The sequence below is a fragment of the Felis catus genome, chromosome A1, assembly GCF_018350175.1.
Source record: "Felis catus isolate Fca126 chromosome A1, F.catus_Fca126_mat1.0, whole genome shotgun sequence".
In the NCBI taxonomy this organism is placed as follows: domain Eukaryota; kingdom Metazoa; phylum Chordata; class Mammalia; order Carnivora; family Felidae; genus Felis; species Felis catus.
In genome coordinates this window covers 43,979,413-44,005,133 of record NC_058368.1, presented here as the reverse complement: position 1 = coordinate 44,005,133, position 25,721 = coordinate 43,979,413, and the positions used below count along the sequence as shown (strand labels likewise).

Sequence of the window (25,721 nt, the reverse complement as noted above, 5' to 3'; positions counted from 1 at the left end):
GATTAATGCCACTGGTTTAGTATTCTGGAGGGAGAGGGCAAGGAGATAGATATTTCTGGATGGAAGGGCAGAGAGGCTTCTTATGTGAGAAAACACTGGTAAAACTGTCTCTCTTCTGTGATGATTTTCAAGGCAAATGAAGTGTTTACTGAGGCTGTATCTCTAAGAGAAATGGAAGGATTTCTTGGAAGGATTGGATTTCTTGGATTTCCTTCCATCCTTGAAAGGATTACCTTGTTAATGTGTTTGGCTATTATTGGAGTCTTCAGGCAAGGTATTATAATAAATAGTTCAAGAAAGAATATTGTTTTTCATTTGTTTGCTTGTTTGTTTGTTTGTTTTTAAGTGCAGAGATGAAGAGAGATAGTATAAAGATCAAAGCATTTCATGTTGAAAATCTTTCTGGTTCTAGACCCCAAAGAGGAAATTATAATAATAACCAGTAGAGCAACAAAATTGAAAAAAAAAAAAAAAAGGCTTGGAAAGTGAAAACTTTATAAAATATCTCAGTTGGATGAAGTAAAGCAGCCTTGTATCAAACTTCAGATTAAGTATGTGGCCTTCCAGATGGCTTTGAAAAATGTCATTAAATTGAGGAAAACAGCATGGGGAAAAAGAAACAAAGGAGTAACAGAAAGACTGAAACTTATGTTCAGATAAAACCTTTGTCTTTGGTTGCTTGGCGCACAGAACGGACAATAAACAAGAATATTAGGAGCCAACCACATTTTTCAAGCAATCATACAACCAGAAATAAAAATCCTAGTCATCTGTCAAAAATGTAGAGAATTAATAAAACCTGAACACTGAGAAAGCATTCTTGCCAACATCTTTTTTGGGACAGGCCACAACGAATAATGTGGAATGAAGAATAGGGATAGTTTTGAGTGTGAAGCCAAGGTACATAAAGGAAAGTGTCCAAGAAGACTCCTCCTGGAAAGAACATTCAAGAAATTTTCACCAACTAACTCAATAACTATACTTTCCCAACTTAAAAGTTGTTTTGTACTAAAGTCTGCGGTGGGACTCCTCTTCTTCTCCTGCACAAGTGTTTATTGTACTTATTTTGTCTTTCATTAGCAAAAATTACCATCACTTTACTGGTCGTTGAAAATTAAGACAAGTATTTCCGTCTTATTTTCAACAATTATCAAACCCTCAAAGGAGCCATCCTTGAGTACCCTATCTAATATTATGCCCCCCACAATTCCTTGTGTGTAGGTATAGAACCCCACCCTACCTATGCATGTCATTTTGTATGCCCTTATTCTGATTTATTATTTTATGGCAACTTTAGCAATATGGAATATATTAAGTATATTTGTTTTTTTATTGTCTAAATATCCCTCTAAATTAAGCTTCTTGAGAGGAAGAACTATAGGTCTCCTTTCCACCACTGTATATCCATTGACTACATAAGTGTATAAAACATAGTAAGAGCTGACTAATTCATAAATTGTAGATACTCAGATAAAATCTGCATGTTTTCCACATGCATCTGTGAGATGACTTCCCTGCTATTAAATAAAGAGAGCTGTTTATATTTTGTTTCCTAAGGTTAATTCACAATGGGGTTTCTGAATATAATAGTAATAAATATCTATGAGTTAATATGGAATTACATATCCAATATTTTTCACACTAACATTTTTTCTAACTATATTCCTAGTGCAAAATAAATATGCCAAATGTTAAGTATCCTAGGGAAATAATACCTTTATATATATGCTTTATAGAATTTCACTTTTTATTTCTAGGCTAGAATTTCTAACTAATTATGTATCAGTCGAGGTTAAATTACCTATGCAATAATTCCACCTGCCCAATGTATCATTTAGAAATGGTTACTTTATTTTTCTTTGATAATAAATAATGCATATTTAATATATAAAAATCAGAAAGTGACATTTAAATACTATACATACATAAATAACTACTACTATTATTTTGCAACATTTTCCAACCAGTTTTTAATTACTTAACAATGTATTATGAGCATAGTTCTATGATGTTATATATTCTTCAAAACTATCATTTTTGAAAGCTTACTACAATCTGTCATGTAATTTTACCATGATTAATCAAATTATATATTCTTTACGTTATAATTTCCCTTTATATAAAATACTGTTTTGGCCATATGGTTATATTATTATGGAACACATTCTCAAAAACCTCTATCTTATATACACACATGTGTAACGCATATCATGTATGTGTCAGATACATATATAAAGCAGAGAGGTATCATAAATTTTGATATCATGTATATTATAACATATAGTTGCTTAATTGTTTTAACACATTTACAACTTACTGTGTACAATTACCTGAATGTCCTGCAAACATTTCTTTTATACTAATGTAGCAATTTTCTTAAATTATTTACAGTTTTTAAGGAGAACACTTGAGTTTCATTTTTCCCCTTTCATTTTCACTCCACTGCTAAGCAGTAAGTTTGGATTTGTTTTCATATATATTGGCCTCCTGGAATTCCTCTTTTGTAAATTTATATTTCACATTCTTTTATAATCATCCAAATATTTTGTAAAGAAAATGTGAGCTGAACTATACATATACTGCTAAGATCCTTCCAAAATAAATATTTTAAGACTCTCTATTCAGAATTAATCAAGTATAGCCTAGAGATAGCAAATCAACAACAAAATTAAATATTTTAAATTTGAAAACTTTAATAACAAACTTCATTATATATTTTGGTTATTTTATTTTATTTTTTTATTACAGCTTCAATGCCAAATCACTGGTCTAGCATTTTTGGTATTTTAGGAAACTGTCTGGCCTAGCAGTTAAACAGAGGCATTTTTAGTAGAAAGGAGTGTTGAGATTAGATGCATATTAAAGAGTGTATACACATTCGTTAGACAGAGTAGATGTAGAAGATAATTCAGGTTGATAAATCTAAAGGTTTTGGCATTTAGACATCATGTTTCAGAAAACAATAGAAGTTTTAGCTGTTAAAACTGAAATATTAGTTCAGAAATACACAGAATAAATAGTTTTAGAGAAATCATGGTATTTTAAATCTAGATTATATTGCTCTCTCCTTTAGACTCCTGTCTGTTTTCCTATTTTAGACATTCTGTCATGTCACAAGATGATGTACAATCCCTATGCAAATTTTCTTTTTTTTATTAATGAAATAATTGCTATTTCATTCTTAGTCCTAGAATTGAGAGTTCAATGCTAAAGCTTTGTTTAAAGAACATATTTAAAAAAATGTTGTCTTTCAAAGTGTTATTTCCTTTACAGATTTAATTAAGGAAAATTATGTTTAAGAGATCATTTGCTTATTTAAATTTACCCCAAATTTCATAATTACTTGATGTAGAGAGAAAGTATTAATTCAAATTTAATATATTCAATAATGATCTCATTTATTAACTCTGTATAAGCCAACTTAACTTCATCATATAGCTGGAAGATAAGATACACATATCAGCTATTTATGGGATTCAATGTTTTCCAAGAAGTACAAACATCATATAGTTTTCTGTATATCCAACTGAGTGACAGAAAGTTTATCTAAGATGAAATTATAGAGATAGGTGTGCAAAGGGCCAATTCTTGAGTGACTAACAATAAGAAGTTTTTAAAAATAAATTAACTAATAAGCCACTGGAAGTTTTAAAAATTGTTTTTAGGACTTGCTTGATAAAAGATAAAAGCCAGCCTTGTAGTGTAAAAAAAGGGATAAAGATGTATTAGACTAGGGATTCAGAAGTAGATCTAGGGTGAATAAAGTTTTAAAAATGGGATTATGTTTAATTATAATAATTGATAGAATGGGTTTTAAGCAGAAAAGTGAAAGATGACAATGTTCCCCCATTCCTATATTGCCAAGAACACTCCAATCACAATGACCATCCCTCAGGAACTATAAACCATCAAGTAAACACAATAAACAAATTCCAAGTTACTAGAGATAAAACAACAGTAGACAGTTTTGAATAGTAATCAAGTTGGAAGAATGTAATAACCAAATCTGAGTTTCCATTTTTCACAGATGTTTTGCCAGAAGGCCAAGTCCTACCAGTATGGCATGTGGTAATTAGAAATCTCTAGAGAATCTGCTCTTGTTCTGTGTTCAAGAACTAAAGATCTGATTCTGAATTGCCCAGGGTTGTTGGAGAGTGAGGAGGGAACCCTAGAAAGCAGAGTGCCAGAGAAGGGGATATCAAATGTTCATGTATTATTTGGAAAAAAAAAAATAGATGATTTATACCTGAACCATTCAAGTATGGGACAGACTCACCAGATTTAAACTAAAGCTCAAGAGACAGATTTTGTTGTTTGTGTCAAAAGAAGTCAATTGTTTCATTAAAACATAAAAAGAACACAATAGATTTCAGCATTTCTTACAACATTCATAATGCCCAAGATACAATGAAGATTACAATTTCTGTATTCCAAAGAAAAAGAGTCAATGAGGCTGACTTTGAGATGATCCTTATGTTGAATTGGCACTTAAGAACTCCAAACTATTATAACCATGCTGAATGACATAGAAGCAAAACGTTCATAAATAATGAAAAAACAGAAGTCTCATCAGAAAAAAAATATAAAATATGAAAAAGGACCAACATGAAATAATGGAACCGAGAAATAAAAGCATTTGACATTTAAAAGACACTGAATAGGGGCGCCTGGGTAGCTCAGTCGGTTAAGTGGTGCACTTCGGCTCAGGTCATGATCTCACAGGTCCCTGAGTTTGAGCCCCTGGACAGACTCTGCTGCCAGCTCGGATAGAGCCTGGAGCTGCTTCAGATTCTGTATGTCCCGCTTTCTGCCCCTCCCCCACTCACACTATCTCTAAAAAATAAATACACATTGAACAATTAACATAAAAGGCACTGAATTGGGTTAATCTCAGAATAAAGATGACTGAGCAAAAAGTTGGTAAACTGGATGATACAACAATAGATAGGATTCAGTCTGAAGAAAAAGTTTACCTGGAGTTTGCAATATACGTTTACAACTAATCCAAATTTTCTTTCAAATAGAACTATACAACTTTATAAGTAGTGTCTGTAGTTTAGAATGACAAAGTAATCCTAATTTCCCCCTTCCATCAATTGTGGTAGTGGCAGGTCCCTTGGCCTCTGTGCCTACCTTGGTTCCTGAGTTTGGCCTTGAAAGAGTGAAGAGCCAAACTAAAACAAACAAGAGTTTATTAGAAAGTTTAAAAAGAGAAAGAAATGACACTGCCAAGATGGGAGAGCAGGCAGGCCCAGCTGGCAGCTACACTTGGGGTCGGTGTAGTCTTTTCTTTTTCTTTTAATGTGTTACGGGTCTTAGGTAGGGCGGTTCCTGACTAATGTTGCAGCCAATCATCTAAGGAACCTCTCCCACCTGTCAGGAGGGGGAGTTTTTGACCCTATATGGTCCTTGTCGGAACTGTCATGGCAGCCACGCCTTGCGGGGGTCGGGGGTGGGGGATGCAAACCCCAGTGTAATTGTATTATGAGGAAGCTATATTTTACTGTAGGGCAGTGGTCATAGGGGAGAGTGCATGCGTGTTCCTGGGCATCTCTCCCTGCTATCTGAAACTTGGTTTCTGCCCTTCCTCACCTGTTCCCTACTCACAACTAGCTAACCGCCTACCCTAGCATTTTTATCATTGTTGTCATTTATTTTACTTCTCTTTAAGCATAGATAAATGAATGCATTATTGCTATCATTATTCTGAGCAACTTTTATCTGATAGACAAGCAAGAGTAGGAAAAATATGTTTTTGTCTTATCTTCACTTACTCCTTAGCTGCTCTTCCTTTCGTTCAATAGATCTTAGTTTCTCACATAGCATTTTCCTTCTCCCTAAAGAACTTACTATTTCTTGCAAGAAATATTTAATTTTTCTACTGGCAACAAATTTCCTCAATTTTTTCTTCTTGAGAAAGTAATTCTCATTCACCTTTGAAGGATAATTTCTCATGAAGAAAAGTTCTAGGTTGATGGGTTTTTTTGGTCAACTGTTTTACTACTCCACTCTCTTCTTGTTCACATGCTTTCATGTTTTCTGAGGAGATGTCAGATATAATGCTTATTTTTTTTTCCTCCATAGGTAAAGTGTTTGTTTTGTTTTGTTTTGTTTTCTTCTGGCTCCTTCCATTTTTTTTCCCTGCAAAATGAAAAAAAAAAAAAGAAAGCATCTTTTCTTTATTTTTGCTTTTCTGTGGTTTGAAAATGATATGCCTGGGTGCAGGGTTTTTTTGTTTTGTTTTGTTTTTTTCTTTTTGCATTTTTCCTACTTGGTGTTCTCTGAGCTTCCTGGATCTGTGGTTTGGTCTGACATTAATAGTCCTTGGATATCCTATGCTATTTTTTTCAGTGTTTGTTCTCTTTGCTTTCCAGTTTTAGAGGTTTCTATGAATATACCCTCAAGCTCAGAAGTTCTTTTTTCAACTGTATCTGGTCTTCCAATAGGGCCATCAAAAGCACTATTCATTTTGGTTACAGTGGGTTGTTTTGTTTTGTTTTGCTTTTTATTTCTAGCATTTAAAAAAATTCTTTTAGGACTTCCATCTCTTTGCTTATATTGCCCATCTGGCATTGCATCCTGCTTTTTCAATTAAAGTCCTTAGCCTATTAAGCATAGTTGTTTTAAATTCCTGGTTTGATAATTCCAACATCCTGACCATACAGGTTCTGATGCTTGCTCTATTTCTTCATATTGTGTTTTTTGCCTTTCAGTATGCATTTTAATTTTTTCTTTATTGGCAGACATGATGTACTGAGCATAAGGAACTGCTGTAAATAGGTCTTTAGTAATGTGGTGGTGAGATGTGGGGAGGAGAGGTGTTCTGTAAACCTATGATTAGTTCTCAGTCTTTTTAGTGAGTGTCTGTTTCTCAGTTTGTTTTTTATCCCCTCTTCCCACTTAGGTGGGACAGAATGACTAGAGTGGGATGGAGTTGAATATTTCCATTCCCCAGGTTGCTTAGGCTCTGATACTCAAGCAAGTTAGGCCCTTGTTAGCTAGTTTATCCTGAAGGCAGGCCTTGTCAAGAACAGAGTACTCTGGTGCATTTACAGGTATTTTCCCCCTTCTGCTGTCTGATGCATGAAGGGATCTCTCTCTTACATTTGCTGTGAGAATCTGGGGGACTCAGGAAGTAAAACTCATTAAAAGTGTAGAGGATTCCCCTATGACTGTGGCTCCCTGGATTTTTAACTCTCCAAGGTGTTCACACTGAGCCTCCAGCCATTTGCCAATTACAAGGATGCAGGTTTTCTGACCCCACACTCTTTTCAATGGAGGTTCTACTCATGGGCCTCTCATGAAGTAAGCAGACTCCCTGCATTTGCCTTTCTTCCTAATTTAGGGGACAGGGTTTCCTTTGAGTCTTTACCTCTCTTATCCAAGAAGAGTTTTTGATTTTTCAGTCTGCTTAGCTTTTTCTATTTTGTTAGGATGAACTGGTGACTTCCATGCTCCTTACTTACATGCAGAACCAGAAACTGCCCAGCTAGTTTTTTGAAGCTTTTATATGTTTTCTGTTATACTTATTTCTCTAGCACAATGAATAACAGCTTAAATGCACATACTCAACCAAGCTTGTATTAAATTGTATTGTGCTGATTATTTATTTAATTTATTGTTTATCTTATTCACCAAAATGTATCTTTAGTCAGTCTAAATTGGCTTTCTATGAAATTCGAGCGTATGATTTTATAGGATATTTACAAAGCAGAAAATTGTAGTTTGGCAGAGATTCAAATCGTATCTAGCTCTGAGGTAACTGTCACAGCCTGAAAACTCTACTTCATGAATCTGTATAAAGAAAAAAAAAGGAAATGAACTACTATTATGTTGAATAGGGGTGTTCAGTTCATACAGAGCACCATAGATTCCAAACAATGTCTTATTCATGAGATTATGATATTATTCACATAGGCTGAAATATATTTAAGCATAGAATTCTGACCCAAAGACAGTAATAAAAATGTTTTACCACTTCTAGCGACAAATTTCATAGCAGAGGATCCTTAAAACCAAAAGTCCCTCAGTCAGTATAAGTGATAGACTGAAAAGATTCAAATTGACTGAGATTGATCCTAAAATGGATGCCAAGTGTAAATTTAACATCAAAGAATCCCATGTGACAAAGGATCATGCCAAGAAATCACAGATAAGGAATAACTTTTCTTTAAAAGACAAGTTAAAAAAACTAACTCAAGGCTACTTCTTGAGTAACTTACATAACTAAAATGAATTCCAGACCTTTTTTATTGGTTCTTCACTTTAAGCACTAAGCTGGAATCTTAAAAAAAAAAAAAATCTCTAATTTGTATTTTTGGAGTCTAGATTATCTCTGAAACTTGCTAATCCTCACAGTAAAAATAGATGACTTTCCTGGTTTTTTCCCCCGTTAATATATTTTGAGTCAATTTGATGTTCTCTTTTCCATGTTTTGCCCTAAGTTTGTTATTCTAAAATTTTCTGAATGATGAAAAATAACTTATACTAATCTGTTGGAATATTTTTGCTTCATTACTTCCTGGAGTTTCCTGAACATCACTTGAGAAAGTATTTACATTCATTTTAAAAACAATATCTGAATAACAGTCTAAGATTCTTGATGGAATTCCTTAGACATAATCAGTCAAGTTGAAATGATGCAGATTAATTCACTAAAATGACAGGGACTGTGATTTACTAGATTTTGTAGATTAGTAAGCAAGCAAATCCATGCACAATAAAAAATTAAGGGTAGCACAGCATAAATTGATTTTTTTCATTTATCTTGACAACTATAGTTTAAATTATTTATGACATGCTTCACAGTATGCTAATGAATAGCCTCTAGTATCCTACAAAATAGAATTTTGAAGTTTAGACAAGTAACTAAAATCCTGTGCTAATAAATCTTGTCTGAGAGTACACTGAGATGCGAGGGCTTTGTGAGAAATTGGTTTAAAAAAAGTAAAGAAAAGAAAGAAAAAGAGCAGAAAACTGCTATATAGGTTGGCTTCCTTAAATAGAATTTATTTTAAAGTGTGATGTGTCCCTCTGGCATATCTGATTTCTTTAACATTTCTGTGTCCCAGAAAAGTCTAGTAAGTTCTCTGAACTGCTATTTGATTTTCTTTGCTATATTCCTCTGACAACTTTGCATGATAGAGATATATAGTGTTAGTGTAAAAGTTATCAGAGGTCTTGCAAATCAAAATTAAAGAATTGATATCTCTTTAAAATTCATTTTGTAAAAAGAGACACTTAGAAATTAATTGTTATTTAAAATCACAATCTTATGATTTCCACATTATTTCAAGCTATTGGTTAGGATCATACTCATGGTGTGACCCTTCATTTACTCATTTTGCAAGAAAATCTGAGATGTCAAAATGTATTCTCAGTTTTTAGTTGTAAACACATATATACTTCAAAACATACAGAGTGCAAGGCTTTGATGTCTCACTGAAGTGAAAATTTAATGAACTAATAAACAATGTGACCAATTTTCGAATTAGAGGTGAAAGACATATAAGCTATTAATTATTTACTTCACTTTTTCTTTGTTTATGCCTATTGAATGATTGATTTTTGGCACACTTATTCAGTTTTGTACACTGAGAATGATAGGATTTATTAATATTCAAGACGGTATTTTAGGTGAAATGATACACTTATATTTTATTTGGCATTAACATACTTCTTACCCAAAGTCATTTTTCTCCTTCCTCAACACCCAAACATGTACATACTCTAAAACACACATACACACACACATACACACAAATAGAAAAAAAATCTAAAGAATAAAAATATTTTTTCAATAGCTGTGTCTGAAATCCCATTTTAAATATGAATTAAAGCATCAATTTTTTGTTTCTGTGGCCCATAAAACTTACAATTAGTCTACCTATCACGTTGAGGACTGAAGTAGACTGGGTAAGTTTACTAGTCTTGTAGGCCTGCCATAGCAAAGTACCATGGACTAGGTGGCTTAAACAACAAGAAATTCATTTCTTATAATTCTGGAGGTGAGAAGTCCAAGGTCAGGATGTTAGCAGGCTTGGTTTCTTTGTCTTGCAGCTGGCCGCCTTCCCACTGTATCCTCACATGGTCTGTCCTCTGTGCTCACAAGTTTCAGATATTTTCCACATTTCCTCTACTTAAAAGGACACAAGTCATAGTGGATTAGAGTCCACCTAAAAGACTTCATTTTACCTTTATCACTCCTTTAAAGACCTTATCTTGAGTTGAAATGTCATTTCTTCTATTCTGCTGTAGGCTCAAGTGTCTACTATAGTTCATGGCACCCCAGACGTTGGTTCTGGTCCTGGCCCTGGCCCAATGCTACTCTGGATGCAAAGCAGCCATTGTGAAGAACAATGATGATGGTACCTCAGATCATCCCTACAGCCATGCTCTCTCTGTGACTGAAATGGACTGCTATTCCCACAAAGTGACAGCTGCCATGAACAAGAAGAAAATCGTCAAGAGGTCAAAGATCAATGTTTTGTGAAAGTTTATAACTACAATCACCTCATGCCCACAGGGTACTCTGTGGACATCTCCTTAGACAAAACTGTTATCATCAAAGGTATCTTCAGAGACCCAACTTTATACATGCTACTTGTCAGTGTTTATTCAGGAATCTCTTTGTAGCTATTGTGAAGGATTTGCCCAGCATTAAAACTGAGTAAAGATAAATAAGCATTGCTTTGTAAGTTCATTACAACCTAAATTAAAAATGAATACAACGGGGAGTGCATTGTTAGTTTCTTTTATTATAAAACCTGAGAAGGAAGGGGATAATGTTGTTCACCTGTGTTCCATTTATCTGCAGTTCTGCGACCAGGCACTCACAAGGAAAGAGAAGGCAAATGGCCCCATCTAATATTTTTGTAAGCATGAGAACTGGACTTCAAGGTGAACAGTATTTGCTAGGGGGGAGTATTTATCTTGGTAATGCTGTTAATAGTATATTACTAGTTTATGATCATTTCGTGTGAACACCCCTGCAATCTATGGATTTATGCCTAACTCCACATCAAATGTCAGGTAAGTAGTCAAGTCTCTGTGGTAAAAAAAAAAAAAAAGTAAAAAAGGAGAGGTTTCATAGCATGAATGCTCCCTGCTGTATGAGGTGATGTAGGACCTCATTTAGGACCTGATGAACCTACCGTTCTGTACCAGGGAACAATAAGTGAAGTGTAGAACAGAATGGGACATTTAAGATATGCCAGACATCTCTGCTTTACCTATGCTTACTTTTTAAAAGTTTGAAATTATTAGTAAAATGTAACTTGGGCAAGATTGCTGATTCCTGTGGGTTGGATCTGGCAAATCAGTCTTTATCTAGTTTTAGCTCAATACACACATACTCACACACACACACACACACACACACACACACACACAACTGCAAGCTTCATATCCATTTCATATCCATTTAATTTAAATGGATATGAAATCAATTTGCCTTTGGATTCGTCTTGTATTTAATAACAAATTTGACTGAAGTTTGATTTACGTATATAAGATGATGAGATTTTAAATGCACAGTTCGAAATTTTTCACAAATGTGCACAAATTTAGACCAAAATATAAAAAGTTCTGTTACCACAGAAAGTCCCCTTCTTCTTTTTTCCAGTCAAACATTATCCTTTCCTCAACCAATGGCAATTACTGTTCTTACGTTAATCACCAATGTATCAGTGTTGCCTCTTATATAAAGGAATGCTAAGTTTTATTCTGACAGATAAATTACCAGAGGATTATTGTGATCTTGTGGAGGCCTGGTTTTGGTTCTACAAAAAAAAAAAAAAAAAAAAAATTGTAGCTATTTGTCCTTTGTCCTACAGAAAAACCTTTAGTCCAGAACTGACTCCTAAGATAGTCCACTTTGTCTATCTGAAACACCAGATTTTTTTTTGTAACAAACTACTCTCTTTTGATGAAATTTTAATGTCAAGGGTTTTTTGTTTATTTTTTCTTTTCCCCAGGAGAGGTTGTAGCTTAAAAAAAAATTACCTCTAAACTGCTATTTTTTTCTGAACCTCTTGGATTTTTGTCACCTGATGGACTGTTAGAGTCCCAAATGGATTTGAAGAAAACGTTTGTGTAGATTTTGGGAATCCACTCTTAGTGACTCCCTTATTTCTAGAACTTCCCATCAACTCCTACTACATCTGATAGGTTCAAAAACTTTGACCATTATTCCTGCATCTCAGTAAGATCATCTGTTTCTATTTTCCTTCTTCCTTTTCTATTTAGCCCTACCTGGGAAGTATTCTTAAGAAAAGATAGCTAAATATAACACGTATCTAGTTTGTTTATCTTTATTCAAGGACAGGTAGTTTCTACTTATGTTGAGTCGTTCTTAAATAGTTGTTTTTTGTATTTTACTACAGTTTAGACTTGCTAACTCAAGTTATAGCCAATACAATTTACTCTGCTATAAACAGAACCAGAAGTCCAAATTATGTTTCTTACAGTTCAAATAAAATGTATATTCAAAATATAAAACGATATACATTATTAAGATGTATCTGCCACACAGATCTTTTAAATTTATAAACTTTAGAGTAACTTTATTTGGCTACATATTTTCTTCTATGAATTTCCAAAAAAATGTTAGATATGTATCCAGTGTCCAAAGACTTTACAGTCTGCTTACAAGGTAAGATATGTACATACACTAGTAAGAAAGAACTCAATAATAACAGCAACATCAGCATAACAATATTAACAACAACAACAATAATAATAAATTTGTGGCTACATGAAACATGAGAATTGTTCCAAAAATTTAAGAAATGACACTCTTACCTAAACTAATTCTCAAGATATAAGCATTATGTGGAATTGTGTTTTAAAAATTATAACTATAGTCTTAAATTTACTGTTAAACTCTAGTCGTAAATTTGAATTTCTGTTCAACTCAGTATGTTTATAAGATTTTTGAGCTTCTCATATTTATCTTTTTATTTTTTCCTTTATTTCCTCAGATTTGGTTATATTATTGCAAGAACTAAGAACAACTATGAAAATTATTTCCTTTTCATAACAATAAAATGTGTAATTTTAATTTCCTTTACCTATCCCAGAAGCACATGTATATTTATAGAAATATTAAAATGCCTAGCACTCGACAAGGTAAAATTGACAATGTATGACATAGCACCCCAAATTATCAGGTTTGTAATGAATCAGGAAAAACTAAAATTAAATGAAGCAAGAAAAAAAAATCAATGAATGGAAATTGAACCAGAAATGAAACAAATAATAGAATAAGTGAACAAGAACATTAAAAGTTATGTCAATGTTATTTATAGGCAAGAAACTTGAGTAAAACTTGACCAAGGTAAGCAAAGTCATGAAAAACATAAAGAACATATGAATATGCATTCTACAAAAGTAAAATATAATGCTAGAGAGAAAAAACAAACACTATTTGAAATTTAAAAAAGACTAGATATTATAAAACTAGGGATTAGTAACTTTGAAAACAGTAATTAAAACATATATGATATTTATGATGTGTATGTTATATATAATAGTTATGATATATATGGCATTTGTGATATAGGGTATATATGATATTATAATATTTATGATATATATGGAATATATATATAATTATATGTATATATGGTATGTCCTTTCGTATCTATAGGATACTTATATGTTAATTCCTTAGGAACCATTGATGATTTTGATAATTGCAAAATTTTGCAGATATAATAATGGATATCTTTCAAGAAAATTGTTATATAAGATTTTTGCAAGTTCTGTGCCTAGCCAAAGCTTCCAAATTGTGATATCTTCCAAGCGCATGCATCTTATAAAGCACAACATTAAATTTTATAAATTAACAATATTTTACTAAAATTTATAGCTCAGGGATTCTAGAAAACAATGTCAGTATAATGCAACAAATAGTCCCCAGAGTTGGAGGAATCTTTCTGATAAGCATTAATAAGCCTTATCAGAGATACATTACTTCAGTATTTTAAATGGAATATTTTGGACATTCATAGAGAATTATATTTAGTTCTCATATGACCATTTTCCTATAGATACATAGGTTTGTCAGTAAGTACCAAATGAACTGTTTGTTTGTTTGTTTAGTTTTCCTGTACAATTACTATTTTTTCTGCTTCCAATGTTTATAAGAGTTACCAGAATAAAATAAATTCCCAATCATAAATTTAAAAAACATAAACAACACAAATCCCCAGAGTGTATTCTGGATTCCTTAGAGTGTCTGGCAATTTCATATGATTGTTTACATATATACAGCAGTATGGTGAACATTAATTTTGAAATAATAGGTCCAATTATTACCAGACATACAATAATCAGAGAAAAATAAAATATTATTTGTTGTAATTTCATATTAGGGCAAGATTTGGAGTATTGCATTTCAGACATGTTGTAAGTAAGTGTATCATAAAATGGGAATCTTGGTTAATTAAATGGCAATTGTTTATAATCAACATCAATAAATGTGTATCACACATTTGGATTATATGAATCCCTTATTCCTAGTTTGATATCTACAATTATAAAATGTTGGATTTCTTAAGAAGTTCAGGAATATTTAGTGAAATGTTAAATAGTGATTGTGTGTTCATTATGAAAAGTTCCTGCTGAATGTTTTCCTAAGAACAGTGGCAATCAAAAGGAAGCCAGTGACATTTAACAGTATATATGTATATATGCACATATGTGTGTGTGTGTGTGTATACCTGTATATCCACGTGTACACAGATATCTATATACACAGACATATTCATTCATTCATTCACTCATTCATTCTCAGTATTTCTAGATGTTTTTTTAATTTTTGATTGATTTTGTTTTTGAGGAAACAGTTATTTGTTTCATTAATTTTTGCCCATGTTTTCTTATTTTCAATTTAAATGTGTTTTTTTTCTCTCTTGTCCTTATTATTTGCTTCTTTATGTTTGCTTTGGATTTATTTTGCTGTTGTTTTTCTAATTTCTTTTTTTTTTTAATTTTTTTTTCAACGTTTATTTATTTTTGGGACAGAGAGAGACAGAGCATGAACAGGGGAGGGGCAGAGAGAGAGGGAGACACAGAATCGGAAACAGGCTCCAGGCTCTGAGCCATCAGCCCAGAGCCTGACGCGGGGCTCGAACTCACGGACCGCGAGATCGTGACCTGGCTGAAGTCGGACCCTTAACCAACTGCGCCACCCAGGCGCCCCAACTAATTTCTTGAAAAGAGATATTGAGTTATTTATCTAAAAATTTTCCTCTTCTCTGAGGTAAACAGTGTTGGTATAAATTTTTATCTCAGCACTGCTTTAGCGTGGCACTACAAATTTTAATATGCTGTGTTTTCATTTCATTTAATTCAATATATTTTTGTCTTTAAAACATAACTTTTGTAGACATTATTAAAATATTAAAGATATAGATAAAATAGAATATCCTTTGTTCAGTAATTTTCCATTCTAAGTCTAACTTTCATGAAGATGTCATTTCTTTCATGTGCTCCAAAATTATCTGGTACAACTCTCAATTACAGTTCTTATCCAATTTAAATGTATTAAAATTACAAGCCTCCTTTACCTAAATCTTAGATCTAGAAAGCAAACAGCATGCCCTTAATCTTTGTACTACCATAACCATGCAAAACTCCTCTTGTATAGTAGGGTGTTGACAAGTGTAATTCAACAAGGTTATTAGAATATGAGCCACTTTTGTCTGTATGACTTTGAAAAAGTTACTTAAATCTTCTGAATTGAGTTTCTTCATTTATATATCAGTTGCGTTAAAATTATAAATGTTTTTAAAATTCTTTTTTAAGTCTTCATTTAAACTCCAGTTAGTTAACATAGAATGTAATATTAGCTTCAGGTGTACAGTATAGTGATCCAACACTTCCATGAAACACTCGGTGCTCATCACAAGTGCACTCCTTAATCCCCGTCATCTATTTAACCCCTTCCCCCAACCATCTCCCCTCTTGTAACTATCAGTTTGTTCTCTTTTTTTACTCTTGCTCCTGCCAAGCGAATGTAAGAAACATGGGTATATCATTAAAACACAACAGCATGGTTTAGGAAGCTTACCTGAGAATAGTTTATGCACAAACTTGACACCACTTGAGTGTTGTTGCACTTGAGTGTTGTTGAGCATTGTTGCACATGCTGCGTTGTATTGTATTGTTTGTAACTATTTTTAGTTTACTTCCATTAAAATATATAGATCTTCCTTGACTTATGATGAGGTCAAAACCCAATAAACCCATTGCAAATTGAGAATATCATAAGTGAAATGCATTTAATACACCCAACTACTGACTGTCACAGTTTAGCCTAGCCTACCTTAAATGCACCGAGAACACTTACTTTGGCCTACACTTAGGCAAAATCATCCAGTGCAAACCTGATTTTAGAATAAAATGTTGAATATATCACGTAATTTGTTGACTACTATACTGAAAATGAAAAATAGAATAGTTTCATGGGTGCAGAACAGTTGTTAAGTGTATGGGTTGTCCACTCTTGTGATCTTGCGACCTGGTAGCAGAACTGGGTGCAGCTACCCAGAATCATCAGGGAGTATCCTACCACATACAACTAGCCTAGAAAAAGATCACAGAACTCTGAGTTCTGTTTGTACTGAGTGTATATTGCTTTTGCATAGGCATAAGACAAAAAATCGTAAGTGGAACAATTGTAAGTCAGTGACTGTCTTTACTGTGACAAAATCCATTTGTGAATAATCAAGAGCTATAGTAATTATCATTAAAATGTGGGAGGAAGAATTTCACTTCATTGAAGGAAGTAAATACATTGAAAGACTGCAGGAATGAAAAAAATGCAATAAATGATTTAATTGACATTTTATGTCTTCTATCTTTTGCTATCTATACATAAGGTGGATAAATATTAGTGAATATTAAATCTCATAGGATTGTTTAAGGACATAATTTTCACTTTTTAAAAAAAATTTAAAGTTTATTCATTTTTTCCTTTTTTAAGAGAGAGAGAGAGACAGAGCATGAGTGGGGGTAGGGCAAAGAGAGAGAGGGAGACACAGAATCTGAAGCAGGCTCCAGGCTCTGAGCTGTCAGCAGAGAGCCTGACATGAGGCTTGAACCCACAGACTGTGAGATCATGACCTGAGATGAAGTCAGATGCTCAAATGAATGAGCCACCCAGGTGCCCTGTTCACTTTTATTTATTAACATAGGGCCCAGAAATCATGGTCATTTTGGAGCATGGTAATTAGAAAATGAATGGAAAATGTCATAACAAAAGATATGGGATATTTGTGCAAAATTTTACAAGAGATAAACTGTAAAATAGGCCAGATGTTAAAAAAAATTAAAAACCTGAATTTCATTAAAGTTCTAAAATTAATACAGAAATTTTGAAAAATAGAAAAATGCTGATTTTATATCATGTAAAACAGATTTCAATGTTTTAGGATATGGTTTTCATGAGGCCACTAAGAGAAACATTGTTAGGATGAAATTTTGTGGGTTTTATTGTTGTTGTTATTGTTTATTTCATCAGAAGCATGGCTCAAGCTCTCAAACCGTGAGATCATGACCTGAGTGGAAGTCAGATGTTTAACTGACTGAGCCACCCAGACTCCCTTGTATATGCCAAAATTAATGATAAATGTTTTATTTATTTATTTATTTAAAAAATTTTTTTAATGTTTATTTATTTTTGAGACAGAGACAGAGCATGAACAGGGGAGGAGCAGAGAGAGAGGGAGACACAGAATCTGAAACAGGCTCCAGGCTCTGAGCTGTCAGCACAGAGCCCGACGTGGGGCTCGAACTCACAGACCGTGAGATCATGACCTGAGCCGAAGTCGGACGCTTAACCGACCAAGCCACCCAGGTACCCCTAATGATAAATGTTTTAAATAAAGTTAATGAGCAATAGCTAAGTTCCTTTATTCTTTCTTACTGTATACTACATAGGGTGGTGTACTGGAACTAGCTCCCACTGTCTTGCAAAAACTGATTGTTGAAAGTTCATAAATCATGTAAGTCTGTTGACATCACACTGTTAGTTTGACGTCAGTAATGGTGATTGGTTTGATGAGAGGCAAATGCTACAAATTGTTTTGGTTCCTTCCCTAAGAGCTGTTTGTTATTTACTATTACTTACTAGCTCACTGCTAATTATATGTAATTTAAAATATTTTTTCTTTACACACAAACATAGACATAAAATCTACATTTGCATACCTGCATGTAGATATGCATGTGCATATGCATATATATACACATATAAATTATATAATATATATATATTTCAAGGAAAATTTCCATAAAAATAAAGATGTTAGTATCAGTTTCCATATATATATGTATAGTTACACACATATGTAAATATGTTTACACACATATGTAAATATGCATATATTTACATATGTGTGTAAATATACATATATATGAGTTGAAATGTATGCTTGGCTATAGTCAATTTCTAACATACTGCACAATTATTTTCTTTCAAATCTGCATACGTATTTTACTCTATAAATACATAGATAGTATAAAAATTCATGGGCTGCTTATTACTTAAGGTATTCTGTTTTTATATTCTTATTTTAAATGTTAAAGTCATGATTTATTCATTTTTTCTCTTTTATATAACGAGCAGTTACACTCTTTGCTATCTTTGTACAAATAGTCACTGAGATTCATGCAAAAATAGTCTTGTAAAAGAGTAAACTCCCAATTCATTATTAAGAATTTGTCTTAACTATAAAAAATAACAATATTTTCTACAAATAACATATTTGGTATCCTTAGTTCTAAGAAATAGTTACTAACACTATATACTTTTTGAAAAGTTTATACATAAAATAGCTTGATCTTTTAAGGCCAAGTGGTTGAATATGTAAAACTTTTAGTCAGTAATTTTGACTGAAATAATTAACAAATTACTATTGGCTAATATTTGAATATTGAATATTGGTTAATATTTAAAACACTGTAATCACAAAATCTTTTTATCAGCCATCAGAAACTAATTTATCAAAAATGCTTATTTTCCTACTATTTAAATTGTAAATGAAATAGGCGTCCTTTTGTGTCAACAAGTAGGTATTGTGTTTTCATTTTGTTCTTCTAAGTTAGAAATTGCATACAAAGATAAACTCAAAGATATTTTGATTATTCTTGATCCATTGCACTTAATAAAATAAACCAAAAATGAATATGTTATATTTTTTAAATGTGTTTTTGCATGGACAAATTCTTTTAGCTAAAAAATAAAATATTTATATATTTTCCAATGTTTAAATAAAAGTCCACGTAGATGGGCTCTTTTACAGCATGGTGAAAGGAGAAGGAAAAAATCTTGCCTGATAAACAATCTGCTCCTAAATTTTACTTCTGTGTGTTTGTGTTTGTATTTTAATTTCCTATGTAAAAAAGAGTGGAAAAAATATGTCTACCTTCTTGTCCATAAGTCCATCTTTGATATGTAAAACTGTACGGAACCATATATAGTTGGCAGAATTTCTGATCCTGGGAAAAGCACATTTCATTTCTCAAACTCTTATCAATTTATAGATGTGAGTTCAATGTCCTCTAATATGTTTACCAACTGGTCCCAAATTCACAGGTGTTCAGTTTCATCTTTAAAATATTTCTCCCTTGCAATTCATTCCAATTTTCATTGCCCCTAATGGTCTCAATTTCACAGATTTTAGAAATTCACTTTAAAGTTCCAGCTTTTAAATGATGTGCTTGTCAGCATTTAATAGCAAAGTCCATCACTTCCCTGACTTTTTAATTGATGCTTTTAGCAGGTAAGGACTCATTTTGCCCAGTTGATTTCCTGTTTAACACAAACTATTAATTTCCACTGGATTCCAAAAAAGCAATAAATGTTACTCACAAGTGTCATAAGGAATTTTATTTTTCTGGAAAAAGAGTGAAAATGGTCTTTACAGGGTGGATTTTTCATTCAGAATGTCTCACTACATATTGTGCTTTAGTCAAGTTTTCCTTTAGAGGATGGAGTCTGATATGGAAAATGAAAAAAAAAAATCCTCAATATTTGTATCTCTGTCTAACAAGTAGGGTGTTGCTTAGAAGGGATCTGTTTTTACTTAAACAAAAAACAAACTACTGTTACAAATTTTACATAAAGATCCATTTCCATAAGAATTCCTTTGGTTTCTAAAGTTGATAAAATTCACCTCCTGTCTATTGCTTTGCTTTCATGAACGTCAAAGTGATAGTTAATAGTGCTGCACAGACAGGGCAAAGAACAAAAATCGGAAGGGGCAGCTGTGTTTGGGGACTTGTCAAATCTAAAAAACAAACCGTATATATGCTACTGTACAAGTAGAGGTTATTAAAGAGAATTTAGCAAATTTATTAAATGCAGACATACATATATTTAGGAAAGCATGGCATAGACACTAAAACCTTTCCATTTCACAGAAATATTTTCATTATTAGCAATCTTAGATTCACTTGATGAAACAAGCATATTGGATGAATATAGAAGAATAATCATACAACTGCACTGGTTTAATTATTTTAAAAATTACTAAAATGAATGTCTTGTGGATAAACTGATGCCTGAAGGAATTTTATTAATATTCTGATTTCAGAATAGATAAAACCACAATTATATTAGTATCAACACATACTTTGTGCATGGAAAGATTTAATAAATATTCTTAACTGTTACAAGTTATTTGTGGAAATCATTGTTTTCTGAATATAGCAAATTTGTTTTCCTGAAAGTTAGAGCACGTGCATGTGACAATGGTGTTTGGAATGACTATATAGAGAAAGAATGGTCATTTGGCAAAATATCCCTGCAGAGGAGAGATATGCCAGCATTTACAGCTGAATCCAAATGTTCAACAGATGGCAGGCTGAATAAGGTGCAGCTGGAGCTAAAATATATTTTTTTAGAGAAAAAAAGTATATGTTGAAGAGAAGGTGATAATGCAAAAGAGGAATATTAACAAGATATGTTGAAACAATAGTGAAATAAGGTCAGTTTAAGTCATAATATTAATATTTCATGCTGAGAAAAAATAATGGGACCCTGCTGGACTAATTTCAGCTTTAATTTATGACATGACCTTTGGGCCAAAGTATGACATTATAATAAAGATATGTCTTTACTCTAAGCTAGATTTAGTTCTGTAGTAACAGTAATTTGTTTCATCATAAATCCGTATGAATATTTTACTTTAATGCATGCATTCTTATAAACCCAAGCCATCAAGACATACATTTCCATTCAATTATTCTGTGATCCTGCTTCATGCAAAATTAGATTCCTATTTTTTTTAAAAAAACTGATTTGCTACACACTTTAAATAGTACAGCAACTTGCAAATATTATCAGAGCTTATGTAAATTATTTGCTGAAGATTAATACTCTGCTCCCATGTTTGTGTTATGACTTTCATTCCTTAGATGGGATTTCTTGAGAATGATTTTACATTCCCATTCTTCCAATGTTCATATTCCAACCTTTTTGTTGTTGACATTTTCCAGTTAATAAATTTGTCTCTGCTTTTCCAAAGGAGTAAGGCGACATCTTTAATATAACCATTACTGTAGCAAGTCAAACTGGAAGCACAATTATGATGGCCAACATGATTATGAGTGAAATGGTAAATTGTGTGAACCAGTCTCTGAATATTACCAATCTGTTAGGATTTCATTTCCCTACATTTATTCTGAATTGCCCATAAACATATACATACTAATACTAATTTTTATAATTATGCTCTCAAGTTTAGCAAACCATAATTTAACAATTTATAGTTAATGGACTATATTAAAAGAAGACAACAAGAAAATCGATTTATTCATTTTTAGAACTAATTTTGCTCTAGTTTCACAGATACATGTGTCATGAAATTAAACATCTATGCAGTTGCAATGACCAAAGCAAAAGATTTTAACAATTGCGAGTTAAGTTTCAGTTAAACATATTGATAAAGTCAGTCTTCTTTCTGTTATATTCAGCATTGTACAATTAATGGTTTTTTTTCAGTTGATATCATAGTGGTTTAGAGCTTAGTTTCTGGAGGAGGAAAGTTTTTCAGACTGACCCTACCCTCACTGCATAGATTTTTGGGAATTCATTCAACCTCCCTGTATCTCAGTTTCTTTCTGTGTGACATGCCATTACTTCCATTGACCCTCAGACTCTGTTGACTCTCAGACACACCCTGGCACAGGGTGAGGGGGGCCAGATAGAAGCAGGGCTCACTGTGGGACATCTTAGAGGTAGCTACAACATTCTCCTTCTGAAAATAACTTATTTTTGCGCCTTTGTTATCAAGTGAGTATATTCTCAGAATTTCTCCTTACTTTCCTGATGATTGTTATATAATTTATCTTATACTATTATTATTTCATAGTGTATCCTCTAGTATAATCACCTGGCCATAGGAAGAACTTCTCGTTTTGCTACCTCATTAAACATATGATATTGTTAGCTTTTAATAATGTGAAATACATATTTTTTTAAATTTTGTATTTGTTTTTGGGACAGAGAAAGAACAAGTCAGGGAGGGCAAAGAGGCAGGGCGAGAGAATCTCAAGGAGGCTCCGTGCTGTCCATTCAGAGCCCCATGTTGGGTTCAAACTCATGAACCATGAGATCATGACCTGAGCCAAACAAAGAGTCAGATGCGAGCCATCCAGGCACCCCAATAACGTGAAATATTTTATGTTTAACATTCCTTACTACAAAAAGTAAAATGCCTACCTCAACCTCTACAATGTGGCATTTCCATGTTTGTTTGTTGTTTCCCATTTTAAGCCCTATTTTACTGCTGACATCGTAATACAATATACTATGATACCCTGTTAAACATCGTATTTTGAATTTCTCTCTCTTTTTTGCTTTCTTAGAAGCAGTCAAGGAAGTTACATCAAGGGACATTACAAAGATATGGTTCTGATCAACTTATCAGCTTTTCTGCATCAAGGTGGTCACTGTTCTCCATTTATTTGACAAGACCTAGTGTACCAAGAAAGGAATAAAATTGTTTAAACTGAGTTCTGAAATTGTGTCTGTCAGAGTTTCATCTATGTTTTAAATCTGAGGTCGGCAAATCTCCTCTGTAAAAGTCCAGATAGTAAATATTTAGGACTTTACAGGACATGTCATCTGTCATAACCACGCAACCCTGCCTTGAAGCAAAAAAGAGCCACAGATAATATATAAAAAACATGAGTGTGGCTCTGTACCAATGCAACTAAATTAAAAAAAAAAAAAGTATTTGGTCAGTGGTCTATCGTTTGCTGACTCCTGCTTTAGGTGCTAAAACTTCCATTCATAATTTATTAGATAATTGACCAAAATTCCTGTTGTAAAATGTGTTCCCATGTTTTCCATTTCATTTTGTTTTTGCTTGCATGAATATAGCAAAGTAATACTGGGGAGAACAAAATCTCATCCATTTATTTATTTCTTCAAATTTTTATAGAGAACATACAGTGAACTAGGCATCCCTTTCCATATTAGGAGAAGGAATGACTCTTGATATCGGCTGACTATTGATTTTGACTTGGGTCATGGGTCTTGCAGTTCCTGGGATCGAGCTCTGGGTTGGGGTTTTGTGCTAACCGCACTGACAGCGTGGAGCCTCCTTGGGGCCCTCTCTCTACCTCTCAGTCTCTGCCCTTCCCCTGCTTGTGTGCATCCATGTGCACTCTCTCTCAAAATAAATAAACATTAAAAAAATAAAATATCCGCTTTTAAGTAGCATACATTCTAACTTGCTCATTCCAAAGTCTTCTGGTGGAAAATAAAGAGGGGCAGGATCATAGACATTAGTCAATTGTTAGAGATAAAAATAAATGTTTATTTAATTATATATATTTTTATTTTTTAATGTTTATTATTTATTTTTGAGAGGGAGACAAGAGTGTAAGTAGTGGAGTGGCAGAGAAAAAGGGAGACACAGAATCTCTGAAACAGGTTCTAGGCTCTGAGCTGTCAGCACAAAGCCCAACACAAGCTTGGACCCACCAAGTGAGAGATCATGATTTGAACCAAAGTCAGACGCTCACCTGATTGAGCCACCAGGCACCCCTAATTATATTTTATTTTAGCAGAAAGCAGTATAGTTTGGTTGTTTGGTTGCTGAAAACATATTCCTAAGTCTGACTTCCTGTATTAAAATCTCAGACATTTCCTAGTTCATAACCTTGGGTAAATGACAAAATGTCCTATAATTTCATTTTTTATTTCTAAAGTCAGAGATTAATAGTACCTACCATATAGTGTTGCTTTATGGATTAAATACAATAATAAATATAAATTTTTTATCTCAGTTTCTGAGACACTTTGTAAGCACTAAATAACATAGATATGATAGTCTTAGAAATCTATGGTCATTCAATGCTCTATTATTTTCCAAGAAAGGAATATATCTGGTCACAAAATATTTTATTATGTAAATTAAAACTAACTTTAATTTTTAATAACTACACCTTGAAATATTGTTATTGAAATCTGAATAAAATAGCTACCCTTACTTTGAATCAGACATCAAAAGAATTCAGAATAAGATATAGTTCTTTTATAGTTTAAAAAATACAGCAGAAATAAATTTATATACATAATTTGGGTATCTTTTACTAACTCTCATCAAACTTCAAATACAGATTGTTATTTTACCTATTAAATATATAAAATATTTCCATATAATAATATTGCACAGGATTTGTAATTAGATTAAATTTTGTGAAGTTATATATAGGCTTAAAAAAAAAGAATGACCAATCAGCCACCTATAAAATATGCCTGTATTGGAATCCCACATATATTTTACATGCATGTACACAAGCACACAAGAAAAGTATCTGGCAGATGGACAATAAAAACTTTCTCTCTTCAAAAATAGAAAAACGTGATGCTGTTTTAAGAGACCACTTATTTGAGGAAGCTATTCTGCATCCTGTAAAATATGTTCTTTTCTAATGTTAACCTTAAAACACTAAAAAAAAAAACCTGTTTTGACCTGAATAGTTGTGTCATATTTTCTTTTTTATACTTTATCATGATATTCTATGTTGCATTTACATGAAGTTTTAAAACTCAAAAATATTTTAATTTAACTAAGTGAATCAGCCAGGTAGAGGTCTGGATCAATTGTCAGTACAATAAAAACTTGGATTGTGAGTAACTTGTTCTGCAAGTGTTCCAGAAGACAAGCAAACATTTCTCAAAAAAGTTAGCTTGATAAACACGCAATGTCTTGCAATATGAGACATCACATGATCACAATTGAGTCAATGATCCTCTCTCTCTCTCTTTCTCTCTCTGTGTCTCTGAGAGATTGTGTGTGATTGTTCTCCCATACTCAGATGCTTGTTCTCAGGCCACAGTGTTTAGCAGAAATCAGTGATTTTTCAGAACGTCAGAAGGTGCCCAAAACTGGAACGAGTTTATTTCTTGTGACTTCACAGCACCAATGGACAGTCTGTTGCCTTTCCATACAAGATTAAGCTTAGGAACGCTTTGCTTCATTCTAGGTCAGACTGCCTGCAGTCTTAAAACAGCATCACTTTTTTTCTATTTTTGAAGAGAGAAAGCTTTTATTGTCCATCTGCCAGATACTTTTCTTGTGTGTTTGTGTACATGCATGTATAATATATGTGGGATTCCAATACAGGTATATTTTATAGGTGGCTGATTACTCATTCCTTTTTTTTTAAATCTATATATAACTTCATAAAATTTATAA

The 25,721-nt window shown here is 32.8% G+C and overlaps 2 long non-coding RNA genes across 2 annotated transcripts in view; one reads left to right on the top strand and one right to left on the bottom strand.

The window, feature by feature from the left end:
• LOC123384433 overlaps positions 1–25,721 on the bottom strand; it is a 104,012-nt gene that overhangs the window by 907 nt on the left and 77,384 nt on the right. The window lies entirely within an intron of this gene.
• LOC123384432 lies at positions 292–10,733 on the top strand. The gene is made up of 2 exons (XR_006595506.1): positions 292–1,048; positions 10,258–10,733. It is a non-coding gene; the product is annotated as an uncharacterized LOC123384432 (long non-coding RNA).